We start from the raw sequence: 16,894 nt of genomic DNA, 5'->3' as shown, positions 1-16,894 counted from the left end.
TGAGAGATCTATTTGCAAGTTCAGCTTGATATAGCCTGTTGTTGAGCCTTTAAACTATATTTTTATTTGATTTAATGAATTTTTCATCTCTAAGATTTCTGTTTGGATATTTTTCAAGATTTCTATCTCTTTGCTAAATTTCTCATTCATAATGATACTTTGGTTTCCTAATTTCACTTATCTCCTTATCTGTATTCTCATTAAATAAGCTTCTAATCATTCTTGTGAACTTTTTATCAAACATTTAATCAGTTTCCCTTTGGGCAAAGTTACAGCAAGGTCAAGCCACAGTTAGGCTAGAGTCTGGGTGCTCACCAAAGCATGGGTCTGCCAGAGAAAGGAGCTACACAGTTGACTGGGTATGCACCATCTACTGTACCCACCAAGGCTAGGGTAGGCTTGGGCTGCACTGGGACTAGAATAAGGGGCACTGTATCAAGCCTGTGGCCTTATTAGAACAGATGTATAACACTAAACATACCAAACAAATCTTGGGCAGACTCAGGCCACAGAGAGCTGGATTCCACAGTAGTCAGCAAAGTCAACACTCACTGAGAAAGGGAGTGAACAGCCCAAGCAGTTGCACATGACCATATAACCCAACAAAGCCGTATGTGTTAGGGATGAAGTCTGGACTGCCCAATGGAGAAAGCTGGGACATGCTGGAGAAGACAACTGGCAGCCTGAGTGAGGGCAGGAAAACAAACACGACCGAAAAACCAGGACTTACTCTTGTTGAGGGGGTGGAATCAGCAGTACTCCCAAAAGCAAAGGTCAGCTGGTGGAGATAGGTGGCTACATAACCACATAGGCTCATCGAACTCAGGTGGGCTCCAGCTATATTAGGCAGGATCAAGGATGCTTATCAAATGGGGGTCTACTGGAGGAGAGAGTCAGCAGACCGAATGACTGTGGATACACAAGCATACCCACTATATCAGAGCAGGCATGGACTGCAGTGGAGATGGAGCCCAGGGCACTCACCAAAACAGAAGCCCACTGGGGAAGGGAGTTGCACAGGGCCGTGGTGATAGGGCCAACTGTCACTGATGGATCTAATTGGATTAGTGAGGTTATAATCATTTTGCTAGAGGATGGGATGTCTGTGAAGTCCCAAGGTCAGGGATATGTGGGTTATTTTGGCCCCTAGGGCAGTGTGAATTTTGACATTTACTCTTTTTTCTATATGGTATCACACCACCACAGTCTGTACTTTGAGGATTTTGGGAGAAACAATGTGAGTTCCTTCTCTGAAGCAAAGCTACTCTGTATACTCCTGGTGGCTCCTCTTGCAGGGCTCTAAGGTGCGATGACCTGAATCCCTGCTGTAGCTAAAGTTGCTGAAGTTCATTGTGGGGTTGAAGTTGGCAGAGGCTCTCCTCCTTGGCTGTTCTGTGGGGGTTCCAGGGTCTGCACTGCTGGCATGCTTTGTTCCTCTCTTGCTGCTGCTCTCTCATGTCTTTCTTCTATGGGCGTCCTAGATGGTCCCCACTGAGCTCTCATTTTTTCACCAGGGCCCTCACCTTTGAAATGGTTATTTGCTGTTTGTTTTTTTGGTTCTTCTCTGCAGAGGAGGAAGGAAATGGTGTCACTTATATTTCGCCATCTTGGACCCCCATATCTAAAGACAAAAAAGTATAGTAAAATTGCAGTGTATAAGGCTGTTATCATGAATAGAACGACTAGGACTAGAAATTGTGCTAGATGAGTCCATGAGTGAGTTGTAAGTGAATATGAAGGCCTGGCACATTGCAGTCCAGTGCTGTAGACTTTATAGCACTGGATGCTTCAAATTCATCAACAAAATTTTCAAAACTTTTGACTCCTCTAAAATCATTTAGCTTAAAACACAGACACATTTTACACCTGTACCAAAAGGTGTTTTTTTATGTCCTCATTCTATCAGTATTATAATTTGTAAAACTTTTTATTTGTCTATATTCTTGCTTTTTAGACTATTTGTGTTCAAGACACACAAACCTATCCATCAGCCTGGACCTACACATGGTCAGGGATCATTGATTTCACCACATGGAGCTGTCATCTCCTCTATAGCCATGCCTTCTTCTGGATTCCTCCTGAAAGCCCTGCCTGAGGACCACCTTGAGGAGAAGTTACTCTTTTCAGAAACATGTCCGTGGTGGTTTGCTTGGTTTGTTTCATGACAGATTTGCTTATAAGTGGATAATGCACCGTGAACATTGTTCTCTGTTCATGAAGGTCTTTTGGTGTTGTGATCCATATTTTCAAACTTTTTATGAACTTACTGCATTCTGCAAAACATTGCTTAACCTTTCACTGTGAGTTTCCTCGAGGTTTTTCTTTTTCTCCTTCTGCAGTGTCCTTTTTCTTCCTCTTTGCTTCCTAATTAGCTATGCAAGGCTTCATTATAATGTTTTGAGACCAGCATCATGAAGCAATACATCATTGATGGAAATTATGTATGTGTGTGTATGTATTCCTAGATTAATGAGAATTAATTCCATTACAAAGCAACATTAAAAATCTTTTGATTACATGAAATATTACTAGTAGATATGTTCATCTTCTTTCTGCAACTACAGTCCATCAGCCAGATTTCTGATTTACAAACTGTTAGTAGAGAGTGCCTCAATTTAGGCTTTTTCTTAAGTTAACCCTAAAGCAACAATTTGCATGCAAGTGATTTGCTTGGGAGACAAATCCTGGGAAACATCTCTGGGAAGTGGGCAAATGAATGAGGGAAATGAAGGGAACCAAGAAAGGGGAAACGTGTGCTTTTAAGCCAGTTAACCCATGTAGATAACGGGTATGCATTCCCACTGGTGAATTCTGGGATTCAGCCTAGCACACATCACAGAGTGCCCTTGACTGAGGGACTAAGAATTTTATGCAACTTAATTCATTTGCAATTGATGAAACTTTCAGAATTAGTATCAATCACAGGATATAATTACAAGTCCTTTTATGTACTAGGAAAAATGACTTTGATAAATATTTCCTTGAGATAGGAAAGATTATACCTGATAAACTTCAATTTAATACTACGGCACATGTGATAGTACTTTTTAAAAATACTATTATGAGTATCGAGTACTGTGCCATCTCCCCTGAATGAATCTAGACATAACAGTGCAGTGGTTCCTTCTGGAAAAGCTCACAAACACTTTTTAAAACTTTGCCATTTTTGTCCACTTATTTATGTGGCCTGAGATCTCAAACTAGAGTGATGTCAAGTAGGAGAAAGCACTGCCTGGATGGGGAAGCAGCTCGCTTCATCTCAGCTCAAGTTTCCTAAACTGAAAGATTCGATACAGCTTCATTTTATCTGTTAATCATTGACAAAAACTAGTTATTTTTTTAGTTATAATTTAAGACATCTTAGAAGTACATAAAGCAGATTTATTACAGTATAAATTCAGATTCATTTTTAAAGTAAGATACCAATTTTCAGGGAAACTTCTGTTTTGGAAGGCGACCATCCCTTTAACTCTACATTCTTCTACCTGGGAGTTTAATGAGAAAAACTCTGTAGATAAAGAGGCATTTGAGCTGGTGATAGCGAAAGAGAATATGCAGTTCTGATATTCTCTTTGTGGACTTCATCTGACTTAGCTTCCAGTCAACAGGAATGTCAGAGGGTGCAGATTTTTCTGACAGGCAGTGGGCTTGTGTCCATTAAAGAGAAGGAGGACACACTTTCAGATGCCTGGGGAAGTGCTTTCCTTCAGTTTTTATCATGAGACCAGGAAGGCATGAGTAATGTCTGTCTTGAAGAAGATTTAAAGATACAAGATCTACATCAATTTGGGAAAGTGTGTGTTGGAGGTAGTGTGAGGTGCATGGTGATTTGGAGATCCTCAGGCCCATTACAACCAGAACCTAGGGGGGTCACAGGAATGTACTCTAAGTAACCTCGTAGTGTGCTGATGGAAATGACCTCTCTTCACCCCAACATTCAGAAAAAGATTCAACTTGAACTAACAGTGCATGCTAGTGACAGCTTTTCAGGATGCCTCCAGAGCAATGATGCAAAATAGAGTATAACAATATAATGTATAATATAATATAAAGAGTTCATCATAAATTTATGCAGTGTGTCACACTATAAGGCATAGAATGTTAGTGGTAACTCTGTATGAGAGGACTTCACAAAGTTTATGCACATTAGAATTAGAAGATAGTACACACTTTTCATAAACTATTTGAAGAGCCCAGCTATTATTTGAAGGAATTGATGTAGAAAGAAAAAGGATTTAAATAACCTATTATTAAGGTATGTGATCCAGGTAAAAATACAGTTAGAGCATTGAATAAACTTGTGTATGATGTGCATAGTGCATTACAAGGAGACTTCAGGCAGGTAGGCTATATGTAGCCCACTTCCAGCTTCATGTGATGGAGGATTCCAAGCTCCTGAATTTCCTGGGACAGGATTGGAGATCACAGGCTATCATTTTGTCCTGCTCTTAAACTGCCCAAAACAAACTGTCCCGATCAAATGCATTTTTGCAGATTGGTTCAGGGCAGGAGATGATTAGTGCATATGATCACCATTTATTAGAGAAAGCACCATCTTTAGAATGGACATGCTAGTTGACTTGAAATGATAGCAACTTTTTTTCTGGGTATTTGAGTGATCTTAAGTCAACAGTGAAAACTGATAGATCCATTGTTCACTGCTAAGAGCAAAAAAAAAATTAATGCAGGTCAATGAAGTGAGTGCCATGATGATGTAAGTGCTGTCATGTGCTGTTGTCATTTTTTCATCTTTGGATCTTTCTGCTGAAGAAAAATATTTTGTCATCATTAAGTAAATTGTAAGTTTCATGTTTTTTGGTATTAAAAAATGAATTACTTAAAAATTTATTTTGTTTTTAAAGATTTATTTTTTAATTTGATTTTAATTTTAATTCTTTTTTAATGATTTGTAGATATAAGTCTAAGAACATAATGTTATTCCTTCCTCCCTGTGTCCCTCCCACCCTCCTTTCTTCTATCTAGCTCTTTCTCTCTCTCTTTTTTTTTTTTTTAGTTTTTGAGATAACATTTTAAATTTACATTGCAGTAAAAAGGCCTAACACTTCACTAAATAAGAAGTTTAACAAGTAAGAAGCAGAAGACCCTAGTTTAGTGGGAATATAGACAACAGCTATAAATAATAATCAAATAGAAAAATGACCATTTCACCCATACACAGTTTTGTTTTGTCAATTAGTCAATCATAACTTCTTTCAATGTAATAGAACCAATGACAATGTAACACCTAAATATTTTGTGTGTGGTTACAAGATAGTAAGTAAGTTTATTTAGACTTTAAGCCATTTTCTTTCAACATAACAATGCATTGGAATAATTTTATGTGATTGCAATGCAAATACTTATACATTACATTTTCTTACACTCTATTAGTTACCACAGCACAGATCCAGGAAAACATCTAGTATTTGTCTTTTGGGGACTGACTTATTGCACTAAGCATAATCATTTCCAGTTGCATCCATTTTCTTGTGAAAGATAGGATTTCATGCATTTTATGGCTGAGTAATATTCCATGGTGTATATATACCACATTTTCTTTGTCCAGTCATTGGTTGATAGACATCTGGGCTGATTCCATAGCTTAACTCTTGTGAATTGAGCTGCAGTAAATATGGGGGCACAGATAACTCTTTCATATGCTGATTTCTTTTTGTTTGGGTAAATTCCCAGTAGTGTGATGGCTGGGTAATATGGTAGATGTATTTTCAGCTTTCTGAGGAATCTCCATAGTGTTTATCATAATGGCTTTACTAGTTTGCATTCCAAGCAACAGTGGATTAAGAAACCTTTATCTCCACATCCTTGTCCACATCTTTTGTTTGTTGATTTCTGTATAAGAGCCATTCTAATTGAAGTGTGGTGAAACAGCACCATAGATTTGATTTGTATTTTCTTGATGTCTAATGATCCTGAGCATTTTTTCAAGTGTCTGTTGGCCAATTGAATTTCCTCTTTTGAAAAATGCATGTTCAAATCCTAGGCCCATTTTTTAACTGGATTGTTTGTTTTGTTGTTGCTGAATTTCTTGAGCTCTTTATATATTCTGAATATTAATCCTTTGTCAGTTGTGTAGTTCGCAAATATTTTCTCATATTCTGTCGGTTGCCTCTTCACTTTGCTGAGTGTTTTCTTTGCAGTGTAGAAACTTCTCAGCTTGATGTAATCCCAAATGTCAATTTTGGCTTTGATTGCCTGTGCTTCTGGGATCTTTTCCAAGAAGTCTTTGCCTATGCCAATGTCTTGCAAAGTTTTTCCAATGTTCTCCTCCAGCAATTTGATGGAATTAGGTCATATATTTAGATCCTTGATTCATTTTGGGTTGATTTTTGTATAAGGTGTAAGGGATGGGTCTTGTTTGATACTTCTGCATGCAGAGATTCAATATCTCCAACACCATTTATTGAAGAGACTGTTCTTTCTCTAGGGATTGATTTAAACTCCCTTGTCATTAGTTGGTTTTAGACATGTGGATTGATTTCTGGGAATTCTATTTTGTTCCATTGGTCTACAGGTCTATTTTTATGTCAGTACAAGATTGTTTTGATTATAACTGCTCTGAAGTATGTCTTGAAATCCTGTATTGTGATGACTCTGGCTTGTTTAAGATTGCTTTAGGTATTTGGGGTCTCTTGTGTTTCCATGTGAAATTTAGCATCATTTTTTCTAGATCTGAGAAAAATGCCATTTGTATTTCAATTGTGATCACATTGAATCTATAGATTGCTTTCTGGAGTATGGACATTTTGATTATATTAATTATTCCAATCCACAAACATGGAAGATTTTTCCATTGTTTTGTGTTTTATTCTATTTCTTTCTTTGATGTTTTGCAATTTTCATCATAGAGATCAAAATGAAGTACTTTACATTAAAAGTGGTGTGGTCTATTTGCTTGTTTGTTATAGATGTATTGGTTGACAGCAGTTATCAGAGAAGAGTAAGAAAAAATACAGTCTAAACAGAATTTACAGTATAATTATCTTATGTAGCTTCTGGAATGATGACACAATTATAACATTATCCACTCCTTTGCTAAACTGAGTGTAAAGTCAATATTGCTTTGTTCTCAGAAAGAAACTTCATTCTTTGATTTTGTTTTGAAAGAAAATGTAAGAATTTTTAGAACATTTTGAGAATCTCAAAAAGAATAAGAATCAACATCTCACTATTATTATTTCTTTTGATATTGATATATGAGTAATTATAGACAACTGGGATATGCCATAAAACAATAATTTCTAATTTCATAGAATGTTATGGCTATAAGGGGCTCACACGGCATCTAGTTCAATAATTCACAGAACTAATTAAAGGTATAATGCAGAGTAATCATATTTTCTTTTATTTTTATTAATTAGTTGTATATCTTCTAGCAAGCCATTTGCATTTAAACTATAGGAACCATTAGTAGTCAGACACAAAAATAAACAACACCTATAAATATTTTGTGTTTCTCTTTCTTGGTGTCAACTTTTTTTGTTAAAATGAAAGCAAATATGTAATGTTGATATATTGTGAGAAATTTAAAGCACTTAACAAGGAAAAAGTTTTGTCGTATCATTTTTATGTGAAAAAGCATATGCATTAGTGGTAAAAAAACTTCCCTCAGTGTGTGCTTATATGCAACATTTAGATTGTTTTATCTATATTCATATGTCATGAAATCTGCCCTCTAATAATAATGAAGCACTACATATCATTTTTATGTTTATTCATTATTCTGAAAACAAGTATTCATTGAGTGTCTGCTCCATGTTTATGTTGTCTTAGGTTGTGGATGTGCAAGTCAACAACAAGGCAAATTCAGTATCTGTAAGGGACTGGCATTTTAGCATGGGCAACAGAGAGTAAACAGGCAAATGCATAAGTAGGCAAGGGAAATAATGTCAAGAAATGATAAATGCATGAGAAATTACTAGGTAGGGTGGTAAAGTTTCATGGTGTGATGTCACTTGAAATAAGGTGGTCAAGGAAGCCCATTCTTAAGAGGTGACATTGGGATGATGGCTTGAGTGAGAGGAGAAAGTGAAACATGGATTGTGAAGAAATAAAAATGCAGGGAGAAAAAAACCCAAAGTGAGAACTCGTGTGTGATTTAGGGAACAGAATTAACAGGGGCAGAAAAATGATGGGGCACTGAAGTAGGGGTGTTGCTGTCTTTGGATTTTATTCTAGATATGGAAAACCTTAAGGTGGTGGAGAAGAGAAGGGAGAAATAATCTGGCAAATATTTTATGATTGCGCTACCTGTTTGTGTACAGCACAATCAAGGAGAGAGAGAAACATTGGTGATGCAGGAGATATGGGAACAATTACCAGAGAAAAATGTGGAAGAGGTGACAGAGGGAGGAGAGCCAGTACAGTGGAGGGGTTGGCATCAGATAGAGCACATGTTGTTAACCCACCAGAATAGCAGGTCCTGCAGGGAAAATCAGCAGATTCAGAGAGAGGTAAGTTTGGCCGTGGGAGCATGTAGACTTTCTGTTCCTCTTGCTTCTATTTTTCAGTGAAATAAGAAACAACTTAATCAGCTAAGAATGAGGAAAAGTAAAAGTGGTATTAAGTTTGGAAGAGAGATGAAATAATTAGAAACAGTCATCCAAAGAATGGATCCCAGAATAAATCACCACATCCAGGTGTATTTTTATAACCTGTGAAATGTACATGCTAGGTTATGTAATCTCTTAGGTTTGGTTTAAATTGTAGTGCCTGAAAACCTCTGTAACGTTCTCAGGTCCCGATGAACTGTAATTATGCATTTTATACTATTTCTAACATTTTTTTCAATGCTGATCAAATCTCTGAAATTATCTAATAAACTAAAGTTATGGAAAGAAAGAGTGACATTTCAGAGAAGCACTATTAGAGTGGACGAAGTCTGATTCCAGAAGCATGCTGAGAAGCTAATTGCTGCATTTGGCTTCATGTGATGTGCCATTTCTCACTCATGATACGGGGTGGCTGGGTAAAGAGAGGAAAAGGGTAATAGATATATGGAGATGCTTATGTCAGAATTTACTATTTTAACTCTGTTTTTAATGCCTCTTTGTATATTATTTCTTCAGTTTTTACTGTTCAGAAAAAAATATTTAGAAGAGAAGTAGTAATATTTTGGATATGCAGTGATTTTTTTAAGAAATTTGACATTGAGGCCTGTAGCACAATTTTGATTGTTCTTCTTTATAACATAGGTCAACTCAAGGAAATTAGTGAGTAATGCTATAATGAGGGAGTCTCAGTGAGCTAGTAACAGGATTTTGGTGGGAATTAAAAGTGATAATGTGTGGCAAGCATGAAATCCTAGGCACATATCAAATACTCTAAAACTGTATCTGTTGTTATTATTATTATCATTATGCTTAAATTTGCTCTTATTGAAATATCTGGATAAATGGCATGGTTTTATTGTGTACATAAATGTGTCTATCTAGATGTAGCCAGAAAGAAACAGTTGATTATTGCAAGGTTTTGGATATAGGCTCCTGAATAACCTGTATTAAACAGGACCCATGAAGAATGTGACACATCTTAAACGCCCACATAAGCTAATCCTACAACCAGCAATATGATTATCTAAATACATATGAACTATTTTTAGTTCACATGAGTTTTAGTTCATATGATATTTACTATAGTTTAGAATCCTTTGGAGTAATTGAGCCAATAGTAGCAAAGATGTGTAGACAAACCACAAAGTCTGATGGAATAGACCCTGTAAAACTGCTTGCACTTCTGAATCCTAGCCACGAGTTCAGGGATCACAAGACCCTGAATCTTCATTTCACAATAGCTGACCTCAAATTCAGAAATTTCCAGGACCATCCTCAAGTTTGGAAATTGTCTAGAATGATCCACAGAACTCAGGTCAACTTTATAACGGGTTTATTGAGGTCAGTGCTGTGGCTTAGTGAGTCAAGCACCAGCACCCCTTATAGGTACCTGTTCAAGTCTCAGCTGCTCCACTTACAATCCACTCCCTGTGAGTGCACCTGGGAAAGGCAGTGGAAGATGGCCCAACACTTGGGCCCCTGAACCTACATGGGACACTCAGATGAAGCTCCTGGCTCCTGGCTTTGGCCTGGCCCAGCCCTTGCCACTGTGGCCCTTTGGAGAATGAACCAGAGAATGGAAGATTTCTCTCTCTGTGTAACTCTGGCTTTCAAATAAACAAGTAAATCTTTTAAGAAAAACAGCATATTTTTCAATAGTCAAAGAATATAAGTTAGGATCAGAAAAAGGGAATGACATCTAAGTTGAAGTTCAGGAAGAGTCAATGCATTTTCTAGCCATACTTTCTCTCCATGGTTTCCTAGTGGCATTACATCCTCCTGGCTATGGGTTAGAACAATAGTCAAAGATTTTTATCAGTCAGGGATGCTTACCTGGGCCTTTGATGTCCTGAGATTTTTTTGGAGCTTTATCAGAAATACTTTTGTGACTCACTGTCCTGGAGGTCAGACCAATGCCTTTGGAGTATCCAGTTTCCCTGGAAATTAGAACTGATGTACCAAGGTGGAAAGTCCCCATCACAAGGCAAACACACTCTATCAAGCAGCACATCTCAGGGCCCAGAGACAGTTCTCAGTAACTGTGGGCAAAGGCCAGATCTCTCTTTGGGTAAATTAATCATTCATATGCTGTGATTCTGCCATAATATAGAAACACTGTTAGATTTGTTTTTTTAATAGTATAGTTAGATTTTATAACTAAATAAAATACTGAGTGGTTCCAATATTACATCTAAAAATAATGAACATCCAGAGAAGTCTATCCTTGTCTCCTTCCTCTAGTCTATCACTCTTTAAAAATGTATTATTTGTTTTTATTTTATTTTTTAAGGCACACACACACACACACACACACACACAGTGAGAGAGGCAGGGAGAGTATTTCCATTTACTGGTTTGATCTCCAAATGCCCACAACAACCAGTGTAAACCCAAGAGGCTAAAACTCAAGCTGGATCTCCCATGTGAGTAGCAGAGATTCAAGTACTTGTGCCATCATCTGCTGCCTCCCAGAGTGTGCATTAGCAGGAAGCTGAAATGAGAACTAGATCTGGAACTTGAACCAGGCATTGTGATTTGGAATATATGCATTCCAAGTAGTGTCTTAACCTCTGCCAAAAATGCTTACCTCTTCCATCATCCTTACATAGGTAATCTCTGGTTAGATTTTCATAGCTCGTCTTTTCATTTTTACTTATTTATTTATTTTTAAAGATTTATTTATTTATTTGAAAGTCAGAGTTACACAGAGAGAGAAGGAGAGGCAGAGAGAGAGAGAAAGAGAGAGAGAGGTCTTCCATCCGATGGTTCACTCCCCAATTGGCCGCAACGGCCAGAGCTGCACCGATCTGAAGTCAGGAGCCTGGAGTTGCTTCCGGATCTCCCTAGTGGGTGCAGGGGCCCAAGGACTTCAGCCATCTACTACTGTTTTCCCAGGCCGTAGCAAAGAGCTGGATGGGAAGTGGAGCAGCCAGGACTTGAACTGGCGCCCATATGGTATGCTGGTGCTTCAGGCCAGGGCGTTAACCTGCTGCACCACAGCACCCAGCACCAGCTCTGTCTTTTCATTTTTAAATACAAGAAATCATGTAATAAATCTACATACCTCCCTTTTTGATAAGGGTCAGCCCTAACAAAGCTTTTGGGAAAAAGTTCTTAACAGATTTGTGCTATATCAATTTTTGCTGCAGATCATGCCCATCATTTATATAATGTCTTTTAATAAGCACTATTCTCCATTTATCTATCTGACTGATTCTACATTGTTTTAATTGCTACAAGTTTATAATAAGACTTCATCTCTGGAGGGGCAAGTCTTCATGCCTTGCTACTTCTTCAAGGATGTCCTGGGTTTTCTCGACCCCTTGGGATATGTAACTTAAATTTTAGATTCAATTTACTAAGTTTCTCCAAAAAGTGTTGTGACTATATCAGTGGGACATAGAATTTGTACATCAGTTTTGTCAGAACTGAAATATTCTTACAATATTTTCCTTCAATCCATGATTGTAGCATATCTATATATTTAGAATATTTACAGCTACTTTAGTGTTTTTCAGTTAAAGTTTGTAATTTTCTTGCTAATGATGTTATGTATTTTTTGCTGGATTTATTTATATGCAGTTAATACTTTTTGTTACATGATAAATAATAGCTTTCTTAAAAATTTCATTTTCTTTTTGTTAGTTATTAGAAATGACAAAACTTTTAAAAATATTGATTTCATTTCCAGCAAATTTGCTAAACTTTTTCTTATGTATCCTAGTAATTTTTCCAAAATTCTTTTATATTTATACATTGGCTAGGATTTCCAATTTTTAAGCTGGCAGTTATCCTTCCCTATCCTAAATCTCAAAGGAATGGCTTTCAATATGGCACCATTTGGAATGATGCTTATTTCTCCTGTGTGGAAGAAAGGAAGTCCTATTATTTCTATGCTGCTAGAAATTTTTTAAATGTCAATCAAAAGTGGATGTTGAATTCTATGATTTCCTGGCCTATTTAAAAATTATCTTAATACTTTAATTAACTTTATTATTGATAGATTAATAATTGATTTTACTATAATCATAAACCAATCTAGCTTAAAATTAGGGTTATCTTCTGATAATTCACTTTGGTTATGAGGCTACCATCTTTTTGTATATTGCTAAGTTAGTTTTACTAACACTTTGTTGATGAGTTTTGAATCTTTGTTTATAACAACCTGTATTTTCTATTTCTATCTCTGTCAGTATCAGGCTTTGGCTTAAAACTTATGTTAGGTTCATAACCATGTTAGGGAAGAGTTTATATATAGTCTGTATTATTTCTTTATAGAATGTTTGGATCTGGTATTTCCATTGTGGAACAAGCTTCATGGAACTTTTATAGATACTGAGAGCTGAAAAGAAAAATCATCATTAAGAGGTAGGCAACCTACAGCATTCACTGTAATAGGAATAATTATTCCTCTCAGGATTTTGTAAAGTGTAATCAATATACGAATTGTCTATGCATGTTTCTAAGCAGTAGCACTTCATGCTCATTGGCAGTTGTTATGGTCATTGCCTACCTCTGTTTTTCTTGGCATCTCAGGAAGTCGTTGTTAATTGTTGTGCTTGCACCCTGCCCTGTTCAGGTGCCTCAAGGTCAGCATTTCCTGGTGTGCCCTACACTCTCAAGGCCTTCAGAAGTAGTCTCATGTCCTGCCAAAAGCTAGGGTCCTCAGTCCCATTCCCCAGAGTTTGGCTGAAAGCTGTAAGTGATCTTGTTATCACGAACTAAAATTCTACTTTGCTTCCTCCTGTAACCTCCACTCTGCGTTTTTCTAATTGGCTCAGCAAAAATGTTAACACTGCAGCACACCGTTTACTTTGGAAATTCAGAATGAAAGCTAAGCTGTGCAAATAGCACTGGGGGCAGTTGTGAGGGACCCACAGAATGGGTGGGATCTCTCATCAACAGTATGTTGGAAATCCCATCTAAAAGTGGAAAATTTTGAATATTTATTTGTTGCGCTCTTTTCTAATCTCACTCTTGACAGGTCTATGTCATTGCAGCAGGTCGGTTTCTCTGTTGGTTTCTCTCTGGTGTACTGCACTCAGCAGAAAATTTTAAAAAAGGAATGATTATGCTATTTCCTCTTCTGAGTTGCAAGAATAGAGGTATTTCCCTATTAGTCAAAAGACCCTAATATTAGCACTTTCAGAGTGTGTAGGAAAGTTTGCGTGTGGGCATGTGTGCATGTATGTTGCAGGCATTGCCCTCTGCATGGGAGAGGGCACTGGCATGCTTGGGAGCCACCTGGTTTCAAACCAATCCTGGCTCCAGTTGACCTTAAGGAATTTTCTTCTACTCTCAGGGTCTCAATTTCTTACCCATCTGTAATGAGAAAGTTGCATTAGGTGATGTTACAAAGCCGTGATGGCCAGCATTTCTGGTGTGATGATGTCTAACTAGAAGTTAAATAATGTGAGATCATCTTAGTTCAGTTAACAATTGCCTTTGGACAAACTATAATCTCTTTGTGTCATTGGTAAACTAGTGTGGTTCAAGTGTGTTATATTCTTCATCTTGCCATACATTATTATTTTTTTTTATTTGACAGGTAGAGTTATAGACAGAGAGAGAGACAGAGAGAAAGGTCTTCCTTCTGTTGGTTCACTCCGCAAATGTCCACTATGGCTGGTGCTGCGCTGATCCAAAGCCAGGAGCCATGTGCTTCTTCCTGGTCTCCCATGCAGGTGCAGGAGCCCAAACACAGGCCATCCTCCACTGCCCTCCCAGGCCACAGCAGAGAGCTGGACTGGAAGAGGAGCAACCGGGACTAGAACCCGGAGCCCATATGGGATGCCAGCACCGCAGGCAGAGGATTAACCAAGTGAGTGATGGCGCCAGCCCTGCCATACATTATTACAAATACTCTATAATTATTTTGTGCCACCATCACAATGATCCACTGTAGTTAAATGACACTTACTAACCCATCACTTTTGTCAAAAACATTCTCTTTGAGGGGCTGACATTGTAGTGTAGCAGGTTAAGCCACCACCTGCAACAAAGCATTCCAGCAAAGGTTTATGTCCTGACTGCTCCATTATAACTGAGCTCCCTAATAATACACCTGGGAAAGCACTGGGGTTGGCCCAAGTGTTTGGGCCCATGCTACCCATGTGAAAGACCAAGAGGAAGCCTGGTTCCTTACTTAGGCCTGACTCAGCCTTGGCCATGATGGACATTTTGGGAGCAAACCAGTGGATGAATTTCTCTCTCTCTCTCTCTTTGCCTCTCTTTATGTAGCTCTGACTTTCAAATAAATAAATAAATCCTTAAAAAAATTCTCTTTTGAATTTCATTTGGTGGAAGTTTTGTTGGTTCGAGTACAAGAACCCAATTTTTCCTTCATATTTAAGTAAAGCAAGTTAGAAATGACAGGAAACGTAGATGAGAGTTTTATACAATTTGGAAACACAGAAAGGGAGTGATATTTTAGCTTCTTCGTGTGTGTGTTGTGGGTAAAGAGATATGTTCCTTGGCTAAAACTACAAATGTGATTGAGCCTGGATGTTTGTGGCTTGTCTTAGGAAGAGAATAATAACAGAGAGGATCCCAGGCCATCACCAAGGCTGAATGAACTATTGGCTCTGGCAAGGGGCCCCTCCAGAAGGCACTTAGATGACGCCTCCAGGGCTTGGATGCTAGCTTCTTGTTTTACTTACAATCGTGATTCCTTTTATTTAATTTTTCAGGTTTTTGACGCTTAGCATTCTTTCTTTTTTTTTTTTTTAAAGAAGACATTTATTTAAGAGAGAGAAAGGAAGAGAGAGGGAGAGAGATAGAGAGAGAGAAAAAAATTATCTTTCATTTGCTGGTTCACTTCCCAAATGGCTGCAAACGGCTGGTGCTGGGCCAGGCTGGAGCCAGGAGCCAGAGCTTCGTTCAGGTTTCCCATGTTGGTGGCAGGGGCCAAGAACATGGGCCATCTTCTGCTGCTTTCTCAGGAGTATTGGCAGGGAGCTGGATTGGAAGTGAAGCAGCTGGGATTCTAATGGGAGCTCATGTGCGATGCTGGCATTGAAGGCAGCAGCTTAACTTCTGTGCCATAAAGCCAGACCCTAGAATTACCTCTGAACTGCACATTTTACTCCAGGAAAAAATATTTAGCAAATATTATGAAAATTACTCATGGTTATAAGAGTCATACGATTTTTGTGGTTAATTGTTGTAAACTAGGATGATTCTAGAAGTCTCAATTTCTTAAACTTACACAGTCCGTAAAATGTGAATGTTAATGCATCCTTAAGAATGTCTTTTGGCTTCATGGGTAAGAAGCTGGGTAAGATGACTGCCTTTCATCCCAGAGTGCCTACCTTCAGCAACAGACTCTAGCTTCCTGCTAATGGAGACAGTGCAGGACAACAGTAAATGCATAAGTAATTGCATTCCTGCAGTGATGTGAGAGATCTGGGTTGAGTTCCCAGCTCTAGGATTTTACCCTAGCTCGGCCCCAGCCATCACAGGTGTTTCGGGATTAAATAGCAAATAGGAACAATCTCTCAATAAATAAGTAAATATTTTATTTTTGAAAAAAGATTTATTTTATTTATTGGAAAGACAGAGTTATAGAGAGAGGTAGAGACAGGGAGAGAGGTCTTCCCCTCCCTGGTTCACTCCCCAATTGGCCGCAATGGCCGGAGCTGTGCCAATCAAAGCCAGGAGCCAGGAGCTTCTTCCAGGTCTCCCACGTTGGTGCTGGGGCCCAAGCACTTGGGCCATCTTCTATTGCTATTCCAGGCCATAGCAGAGAGCTGGATTGGAAGAGGATCAGCTGGGACTAGAACCAGTGCCCATATGGGATGCCGGCACTTCAGGCCAGGGCTTTAACTGCATCACAGCGCCAGCCCCCAAGTAAATATTCTAGAAATAAATATGAATTTGGAGGTAATATATTTTTTCTTCAAAGCTGAGTAGATGCATCATATTTTTAAAACTTCAACAAATTTAAGTTGATATTTATGGTTTATTTCCATTTATTTCTCATGTGCAAGCATGTGTATATGTATATATACATATATACATTCTTTCTTTTATTCCTGATTCATAAACAATGCTTTGGAATTTGTAGCTTGTGTAGAATCCCATCCTGTTGGATACAGAAGAAAGATAATACATCCACTGGCATTTGTTAGTAGAACTAATGCATATTAGCATAATCAATCACATTAGATTATATATTCAGAGAAATCCAAAGAAGAAAGATAGTATGAGTATTGGATGTCAGTAAGAAAGAGAAAGAGAAAAATGAGAAATTGATCCATTCCATGATACATACCTTTTAGATATAAGGGTTAATAAGACTGCCTGGGACAAAGGACTTAGTTGAA

The 16,894-nt window shown here is 38.0% G+C and overlaps 1 long non-coding RNA gene across 2 annotated transcripts in view; it reads left to right on the top strand.

Moving 5' to 3' along the window:
• LOC138844545 (uncharacterized) overlaps positions 1–16,894 on the top strand; it is a 448,524-nt gene that overhangs the window by 110,790 nt on the left and 320,840 nt on the right. For both annotated transcript variants that reach the window (XR_011380479.1, XR_011380478.1), the window contains exon 3: positions 12,849–12,938. This is a non-coding gene — a long non-coding RNA (uncharacterized lncRNA). The remainder of the gene's footprint in view (positions 1–12,848; positions 12,939–16,894) is intronic.

Source organism: Oryctolagus cuniculus, chromosome 12, assembly GCF_964237555.1.
Source record: "Oryctolagus cuniculus chromosome 12, mOryCun1.1, whole genome shotgun sequence".
Taxonomy (NCBI): domain Eukaryota; kingdom Metazoa; phylum Chordata; class Mammalia; order Lagomorpha; family Leporidae; genus Oryctolagus; species Oryctolagus cuniculus.
The sequence above is the reverse complement of the archived record's forward strand: the minus strand, read 5'-3'. Positions and strand labels throughout refer to the sequence as shown.